Source organism: Sinohyriopsis cumingii, chromosome 5 (genome assembly GCF_028554795.1).
Source record: "Sinohyriopsis cumingii isolate HCF-2022 chromosome 5, ASM2855479v2, whole genome shotgun sequence".
In the NCBI taxonomy this organism is placed as follows: Eukaryota; Metazoa; Mollusca; class Bivalvia; order Unionida; family Unionidae; genus Sinohyriopsis; species Sinohyriopsis cumingii.
Genome location: NC_142965.1, coordinates 56,092,870 through 56,103,254, shown reverse-complemented (window position 1 = coordinate 56,103,254; position 10,385 = coordinate 56,092,870).

Here is a 10,385-nt window from a genome sequence, read left to right as displayed (position 1 = left end):
TACCGAGAAAAGATGTTTTATATCTAATTTTCATAGCAGATTGAAAATCAACCTGAAATAGCCATTTTGAGATTAATAGAATGAGTAAGGTGCAGACAAGAGGAGAGGTTGATTACAGTGATGTTTAGTTTAGCAATGCAAGTAGTTCCAAACCGTAGTCAGGAAACAATGATTTAATAAAGGCATCTACCTCAACAGATAAATGCGAGTTTCATTGTTGCAATTGCAAACACTTTAGTCTAGTGCATCAGGGCACTTCTGTAATGATGTAGAAATCTTACGTAATTTTCAGCTTTATGATTGGTGTCACGCGTCCCTAAAAAGGATAACTGTTGTGTAGGATTGAAACATCCTTTTCCCACTAAAAGAATATGATGTACGTTCATTTTAAAATGCGAAATTAAGTATTATGATAAAGGACTAGCTGATATTTCATAAGACTGCTATCATGATTATGAATATTCACAAATAGTTATAATAAATATATGGTTTACAACCTGTAACAAATTATTGAAATATTCGTTGAAAGATGAAACACTATTTCTCTGTAGCCATCTTACTCAAATATAGTGATAAAAACCCTTTTAACGTCTCAGTTGAATTTGTTTTGTTATTGTACACAGAATGTAGATATTAAAAGTCTGAAGTGTCAATAATTAATGACTGTGACACGAAATGTTTTGATTTTGCGATATACATATGGTAGGATGACGTGGAAAGGTTTTAATGGAAAGGGCGTGTTTCTGTTGAGATTAAAAGTATAAATACATACAACGTTGCTAATTTGTCACACATTGAGCTGAGTGATCATTTCACATTTCTGAAGAAAAACTAAAATGTTGGGGAGAATCGGAATAGTTTTATTTTTTGCCTTGGTTGAGGTAAGAACAGAATACCAACAATGCCTTGACGATTGGTCTTTTGGTGGAGGTCCCAATAACCTCACGTACTACAAGATATGTGAGTTGGTCGGCTTCCTGTCTAACATAGAAGACGATCTAGGTAAGATAGTTTGAAGAAATATCACTATTATCATCTACATTATCATTAACGTCGTTATCATCATCGTCATAGCTATCAAAATGGTCTACAACAGTTTCCACTGAATAACATTTTCTCATTATTATTATTATTATTATTATTATTATTATTATTATTAATATTATTATATTATTGGCCGGGAAATATAGTTTCAAAATTATTGTTGTATCCTTCGTTTGTTTTGCGATGATACGCGTCTGTCTGTCATTTTCTGCGGCACAATCCGTCCTAATACATTGGAGGACAGTTAAGGACTCATGTTTGTCATCTTGCCCGTATCTTAACATTGCAGAATATTGGTCTCATTCTTCTCTTCCTCCACTCACGTGTCTTCAAACGGGTCAAAGACGACAGCCGGAGAATTTCAATTACAATCACAATTCAATTGAAAATATTGTAAAACTTAATGCGGAGGTAATTTGAGTAGAACGCCTTGCATAAGCACAGAAGACTCTCTGGATTGATCCGATAGAAGAATTCTAACCTATACTCGTTCCATCCAAAGTCCGATACGTTATACACTGAGTCCCCGTGCCTCCTGTCTCTATTAGTCACCTCACCAAGACAGGCAGAAGAGCACATCAAGCCTGGTCGATCCCAAGCCAGCCAAGGGTATTTACAGGAGGAAGCAATTTGTATAATCTAATTGATTTGCCTATTGACCCAAACAGACAGTTGAAAAGTAAATACTTTTGTGATTACATGAAGTCTACGTCAACAAATCACCTCTCATGGTTGATGGATATAATCTGATAGGTTTTAACAACGATACTTTCTGAAATACAGAGATTAAAAATAAAGCAAACAAACTGAATTAAGAAGAAACAATACACACAACATTTAATAAACACAAAGACAAGGCAAAAGAGACAGAGATGGACAAACACCAAGATACATAAATACATGTTATGTAATATATACAGTTTTATTTTCAGATGGACTTGATAACTTGGACGACATATATGCACTTCTTAATGCGACTTATAACCAAGTAGTAGAACTGGACATTGATCTGGATGCATTGGGCCAGAATCTCACCAACAAGCTGATGGATATTTGTGGCAAGCTTAACGATATCCTTGGCCTTCTCCAAAGCTCCAACAATGAAGGTACTTTCTGTTCCTCCTTTATCGCTTTATTTTGCTCTCTCTTGTCTCTGTGTGTATATCTATGAAGCGAGACTACACTTGCAAATGTTAAATAATCAGCATGATCACAATACTGATGCAAACACTGTATACTTTTCTTTTGCATACTTTTACAGGTCTTCTATACAATTTATTATATTCATTGCATCATCACAGAATGAAAAGAAAATAGTGATTTCCTCATAGCTGACGTATTTGAAAATCTTTTCATGATTACAGTGTGCAAGCTCGGAAGAATGACAGAACATAATGTAAAGTTTAAAGATTTTATGGTCGTGTATTTAATTAAAGAGCACAGTGTCATCATTCCCAGACGTAATCATCTGAAAGAAGAACTACTGCCTTACATGTCATGATACTGTATATAATCCTTCAGAGTTCTTGAATGGTTTTAGTTAGGTATCGATCACATTTTCAGTTATATTTGAGAATACCTATCTTTCCTATTACGGAAATTGATCGTGCACTTAAACTCTGCAATCTTTTTAATATAATCAAGTTTATTTTACGTATTCAACAGGCTAAACTATATTGGTGAGTATTTTGATACAATCGAGACATTACATTTAACATTTCATCCGGTGTGTCGAAGTATAAGTTGATTCGTTGATTTATCTTTGTTTAGTCGTAACTGTTGTGGGTTGTATAATGTTCAGATCTAACAATGAATGAATGAACCTTAAAAACATTTGCAAACATAAAACAATTGAAATCAAATAAAAAAATGAATTAAATAGGAAGGCAACAATGTAATATCAAACCGGACACCTGAGCTGATGTTTTGATAAATACTGTCTAAAGGTATACATACGTCCATCCAGGTTTGAAATGAGAAGATATTTAAACAAAGTTAGGAAAAAGAAGACCTTCCTGTAGTGAAGCAACAGAGCTTTATCTACTGAAGAGGACTACACATGACATAATAAGGTTATTTCTTCAGATTATCGCTATAGGCAATTATAAAAGGCTTTGATTTGAAATGAATTTACCATTTACTAATTTGCTAAAGAAAGGTAAGTTTTAAAGGGGTACAAAACTGAAATTATTCATATATTGAAAATTTTGATACACAACTTGAGATGCGCGGGACTCAACAATTATAAACATTTGTCCCATAATGTACCCTTTCCAACGTACACAGAGAAATGCCACGTAACAGAGTCTTTGAGTGAATCATTTGTTTTCAAAAGTAAATACGCTGCACAATTCAATGTTTTTAGCATTGGTTTATTTAAGGGCTTTTCGGATATTATAAAACATATCATCAACCTGAACAAAGAAGCTTTCTAAGGAATAAACTCAGCTGTCACTGAAGTCCAGATTTTAATGCAGTATGCAATACATATATATATATATATAATACCCATATTAATCCGATTAGTATAACCTTCCTTCTGAAATATCATTGTAGTAATGGACGTTATAATGAGGTAACAAGACTTAGAAACAATTGTAATTCTATATATCATTGAATCGATCGTTGACTATGGCATAGATGTTATACTTTCCATTTTAATATATAGTGGATTTTTGGTATAAAACTTAAAGGCGATTTCTCTATTTAGAAGATTTCTATAGACTGGTTTTTCGAGGTACTCCAGGCACTGGTGCAGATATTTTCCAAGCTTGGACAGGAGCTGACATTTCCCAAATTACCACCGATTCCGCCAGTCCTTGTGCCGTTTGGCCCCCAACTGATGCTTCCATTGCAAGTTGTACTAAGCATTACCGAAATTCAACTGCCTTCAACGGGAATAACTGGGCTGACTCCGTCGTCAAGGTAATATATTTGCAAGGATACAAATAGTGACCCATGGGAGAAATGAAATATAAAACCTTTCCAGCAGATTTTGTTATAGTGAACTTTCTACAATGAATTTGTACGTGAATGTTGCGAAATGTTATGCAAGAAATAATAATACAAAAGAGAACACGAACAAGAAGAGCAAAGAGCAGAACAACAACATTAAATCAGCATTACAGCAGCAACAACAAAAATAAGACTAGTCATTGAGATGGAAAGAAGGCAGTCTCTTAAGACAAGATCGGGCATTTTCCTTTTAGAGAATAACTTTTGAATCCATGCACTGAATACATTTGAAGTAGCACGCAGAGCGTTGAGAAAAGAAGTTTTGCTTGGAATATATGATTAAATTGTTAAGATGAGTATGCACTTTTCGATTTCAAAAAGCGGAAATACCGTGTACGAAAGAAAACTTTCCATATAATGAAATATAAATTACGTTGACTAAACGAACTATCATGTGAACAACATGTCTAGAACAGGAGAACATTAGAAAAAATGCAAAGATACTGCTGTGTGTATTTGTGAAAGAATACAAATATTAAAGATTGGCTCAAAGCTGCTTAATAAAATAAATATTTAAATACCATTTGTGTATATATTGAATTATTATTATTATTATTATTATTACAGGTCAAGTATGTTTTGTACGACAACGGAGTAGAAGTGCAGAGCTATGTGTTCAACGGCATTGACAGTGACATCCAATCCTGGTTTGCAAGTTACAGGCTCCAAGACAGCACGTGCTGCACTTGCTCCACTTACGATGATCATGAGCCAGGAGACTTTTCTCTTGAAGGGTGAGTTCTCGTTGTACTGAACTACATATTTTAATATTATAGCTTAAGTGTATCTGTTGACAATGTATATAGGTAACTTTAGGTCATTATTGATGTCACGCATGAAATGCATTGTCAAAAGAAAAACAACCGTTGCGGCTGGATGATTCGATTTCAGGAAAATAGAATTTGGGTGAGCACAGTGTCAATGAAATCCCGATTTGAAATGTAATGCATTTTGTAGTATTATGCACATCTTAATTACCCCATCCCAGATGATAAACTTTGTTTTCATTTGTTGCTTTAATTGATGTGACATTTAGAACCTATCTGCCGGGTATGGACACGCCCTAAATGTAAACGGTTACATACATTTTATATCTTCACAAATATGCAGAATCAAAATCAATTAGAGAATTAAAATGAAAGAAGAATACTTTGTAGACAAAGATAGAAATGAAATATCTGACCATTTGCGAACGTTGGTACCGTGTTTAGTAAAATTTGCCGTTTAAACGGATATTAGACTATTAATGGCACGTTTATGGATTCTCATATACAAGCCATTTATCATAATTATAACAGATATACAAACAGTATTAAGGCAAATGTTAACTTTTCTGATCATAGATCGTAGAATTTATGTCGATTTAGTAACGAAATAGATACTTAATAGTATAATCAAGACATTTTCAAATGCTTTTACATCCACCGTAGATGTTTGTATTTCGCATGTAGTTTCATAACCTCGCCAGTAATAATCCGGCGATTGTGCAATAAAATGACATCGGTAACATTACTTCGGATTCAAACGCTATCGAGTGTACGAAAATATATGTTATAAATTACACACATGCTATTATTACTACTACTGAGAATACTACTACTAATACTGATGATAATACTATTACTAATAATAATGATAGTAATAATACTAACAAGAACAACATTAATCACTTTTCTAGTATTAATTTTAGTAATCATCTTCATCATTTTCTTCATCTTTTTATTCTTATTATTATATTAAACCATATAAGGAAATATTTACCTGAGGTGTAAAATCTTTGAATAATAAACTGCCTTAACTTGTAATGATTTCTACATCCTACAGATCAACATTTCCACCTTCAATCTCAACAAGACGTTTCCAGATGGTGACAGAGGCCCACAGTTGCCCAAATTACAAAGGCTTGACGGTAGTGGTGAATGCACCCAGTGGACCGTCTCCCGGATGTGACTTTGACCGCCTTCCAGGGCCTTATCCTCGCATTCTTTATTCCTATGGAGACTGTGGAAGCAAATTCAATATCAGTGAGTTACTTTGTCTATCTGTACCGATATTTCCTATAAATTAACCGTGCGAAAGTTTAGTTGTCCATGTCTAAAGCATAATGTTATATACACGTATCGACCATTTAACATTATTGCACCCGAATACTATACATCCAGAAGTTCTTTTTTATAATCGTTGAAATTCATAATAACACTAGTAGTGGTGTGGATACTAAATTTGCGTAACATTGTTTGATCATTAAAAGTTGACCGTGTACTTAACTGGCATTCAGGTACCCGTGATAGATGAAAGATCAGATATGTGTTCCCTGGATGCCGAACCAACATATAGAGACGTGCCTAAGGGGGATTTAAAATTTACACTATTTTTGCAGGAGCACAGTACGGACAGGCCGATGCTTTGGGGGTCTTTGTGATGACAAAACCATGATCGAGCCAAAGAGCACCGGAGAAAACATGCGATTGACCTTCAGAATTGTTTGTTTTGATTCTATTAATATTTGCTTCATCCTAATTAACTTTTTCATTATCATATTCTTTCTCAAGGACCTGTCCATATGCAATGACATTCGGAACAACGTTTTCTTAAAACTGTTTCTTCTCCGAGAGTAAAAATTATTGAGCATACACTCTTTCTTGTTTTTTATTTCCTAAATCTGTAATATGCGCCGTGAACAATTCTCACTAAAGCATATGAGGTCAATATGACAATCGTGGTTTCTCTCTTTGATCTCCATTAGTTTGGTTAGGTATTTTATACATCACTAGTAGGTTCCTTAATGCCGAGGCAATTAGAGACGATTGTCTTAATAGCTGCCAGAGGACACCGACTTATGATAATCCGATGGTAGTATTTAAACCTTCACCCCATTTTCCAGTTTGTCAGGTTTATTAACTAATCAGCGAGCGAGGCTCTTAAATCCCTAGAAGAACTTTATTTGTTTTTAATGGTACTCTCTGAAGTACATTTGATATCAAATAAAGGAGATCGTTCTCAAACAGCATATTAGTAATTTGTAAGTTATTAGAGGGAGAACTAAACCGATAAGAAAGAGTGGTGGACTGAGCCCAGGAATATAACATTCAAAGAAGACAACTTTACTAACCCAAAAGGATATGTCAAAAACAAAATACATAAGGTTCAACGTCTATATTCAGCGAGAAGTGAAACCAATGACATTATTATTATTATAATGACTATTACTTTTGACATAAAGAATGCTGAATACAATACCTTCATTCCTAGAGGTGAAATAGACCTAACATACAAGATAAAATAATTTTATTTACATTTGCTGACGAAAACAAGGTTTTTGTTATTAAAAGAGCAGACTAGATATGACATACACATATAATGCAATTTCTCTTCAGTACAGCCTACGCATTTTTCTCCATCTTTCCAATATTTTTTATGCATCTAACGTAGAAACAGCGGGTGTATAAATGATCCCATCTCTTTTCACTATAATTATGAATCTCGACTACATATATCCCTCACTAACCTTTCCGGTTTGTTTTTATTATGGCCTGGAGAACGTTAAGATGACAATGTCACTTTCTAATTTACTTTAAATGAAATTTCTGAAAAGTGATGGTGATGTGGAGGTGGCCGTGGTAGTATGCGTGCTGGAACGTGCAGGCAGGCGATAGTTGTCTTATCTCGCATTCAGAGGTCCTAGGTTCGATACCAAGCAGAAACCCAATATGGAGCGAATTATTGATATGCTTGTTTAGCGGTAAGGTTGGAATAGTCCTAGTACTATTAGTGGTAATTAATGTCCTTACATTCGTCAACCATAGGGATCTTAATATACATCCTCGTAATAAAATATATATATTTATAAGTATATAGTCTTTAGAGTAATTCTCCTTAGGCCAGTGCTTGGAGTAATGCTACATTACTCCCTTATATAGATATAACCTAACTTTGCCAGTGCCAAGGTATCTTAGGACATACGATATATATATATCTAAAGTTTCGAGAGTGTCTGCACGTTCTAGTACCGTATATGAACGGCAACCGAAACATCATTTTTTGGTGATGTGGAGGTGGCCGTGGTAGTATGCGTGCTGGAACGTGCAGGCAGGCGATAGTTGTCTTATCTCGCATTCAGAGGTCCTAGGTTCGATACCAAGCAGAAACCCAATATGGAGCGAATTATTGATATGCTTGTTTAGCGGTAAGGTTGGAATAGTCCTAGTACTATTAGTGGTAATTAGTGTCCTTACATTCGTCAACCATAGGGATCTTAATATACATCCTCGTAATAATATATATATATATTTATAAGTATATAGTCTTTAGAGCAATTCTCCTTAGGCCAGTGCTTGGAGTAATGCTACATTACTCCCTTATATAGATATAACCTTTCCGGTTTGTTTTTATTATGGCCTGGAGAACGTTAAGATGACAATGTCACTTTCTAATTTACTTTAAATGAAATTTCTGAAAAGTCTGCCTTTCTTCTATGCTCTAGGCTGGGTTCATTTTTTCCCAGGAAAGAAACTAAATACCCGTTTCCCACTGCATATTGTCTCATCAAGTTCTAATTAATATACAATACGCGTCATAAATGTGTTGTTATGCGAGCGTAGACTGATAAAACCAGATACTGGTATTTCAGGTTCGTGACAGGCTTACATATATCGTCGACTGTCCTTACAAGAATATGTCGTCGGTAGTAGGCTTATTAGGATAACACCATAGCCGGCTATCTATCTTTTGATGTTTCAATGCTTGTACTTATTGAACATTGTATGGATAGAATGGAAAGGTGCAGTTAACACTGTTTTGAGATATGTGTACATCTCTTTATAATTTAGACCTCTGATTTTCACAATACATAAAGAATGATAGAGAGGGAGAGGAGGGATAGAGATAAGAAACAAGAAGAGAAGCTACATTTATGTTCTTACATTTATAATGAACCTAATAAATAAAACAGGTTCGAGAAAAAAGAACGGTTAAACAGTTTTACTGCAGAATCACCTTTATCTTCACACCTCGTCTATTCTTCTATCCATCCACGATTAACTGTAGAACCACCTTTATCTTCACAATCGGTTGATTCTTCTATCAATCGATGATTGACTGGGGAATCATCAGGAAGGTGCAACAAGATATGTCTAAACATTTCTCAAGATCAATGAATGAATCTCAATAAATTATATGCATCACGTTTTAGATTTTGGATTTGAGAACGTCAAGATACATTGTCTGGAGAAATGCTGTCAAATAGATTATGCATCTGTATTTAACTTCAGAACTGTTCGGAATGTATGCTTTCTCCTGTGATTTCATCAAGCAATACATCCGGCGAAATCATATCAATGCCAACGAGGGAGTATACCAAAGTTGGAATAGTCCAATAACTTGCAGGCGAGATAAGGAATGATACAATATTCACAACTGCTATGCTTTTCGAATATCTCCGAAAAGCCCTTTCTATATATTTTGTTTTACTTCAGGTGCTGCGATTTAAATCAAACATATCCTTGTTTTGCTATCTTTAAAGAGAAATAATTGAGCGGTTTTTCTATTGGGCCGCACGGTTGCTGAACCGTCAGATATGAACCGCAACGTCAGGGTTCCTCCAATAACACAGAACAGAAGCAAAACTGTATAATTATTTCCTAAGACAGTTCTACATATACAGCTGCATTTATTACACAAGTCAAATAATAGTGCATTTCGTTATTAGGTCTGTGAGACAAAAGTCATAGCCAGGACCTCGACAGGCCATTGATGAAGCTAATGTATTTTATTCCGCCTTATTCCCCATTTATCTAACAATAATTGCTATTAACAGTTATTATCAATATTTCACATAAGGTGTAATGAATTAGTCAAGTGCCATCAGGTGAATACCAGTAACTGCTAAATATTCTTGACAATCGGTTCAACGAACTACATTTTAGCACTAACACGTAAATGAAGTTCAGTTAGTATTAAGAAAATTGTGAATATCATCATTTGTGGTTACTGCACTTAATTATTCGTTTTTGCAAATCTTTATTAAATAAAATAAATTAAACTCAAAGTCTGACAGTGCTCCTTCAGTCATTAAACCATATCAAACGTGGGTTGAGGGAGTGGAGGAAGCAGTTGCTTTAAAAGTCTTATTAAGGCCACTGTGGAAGTTTAGAGAAGTCTAATATGCTAATTATGGACTGAAGTCATTCAGTTATGCCACGTCTATTGATATACGTTGTGTAGCGAACGGTCTTGTGTTGTCAGTGTTTTTGTATGTGTGTGCGTAGTAGAAAGAGAGAGAGAAAGAGAGAGAGACGGAGAGAGAGACGGAGAGAGTGAGAGAACGA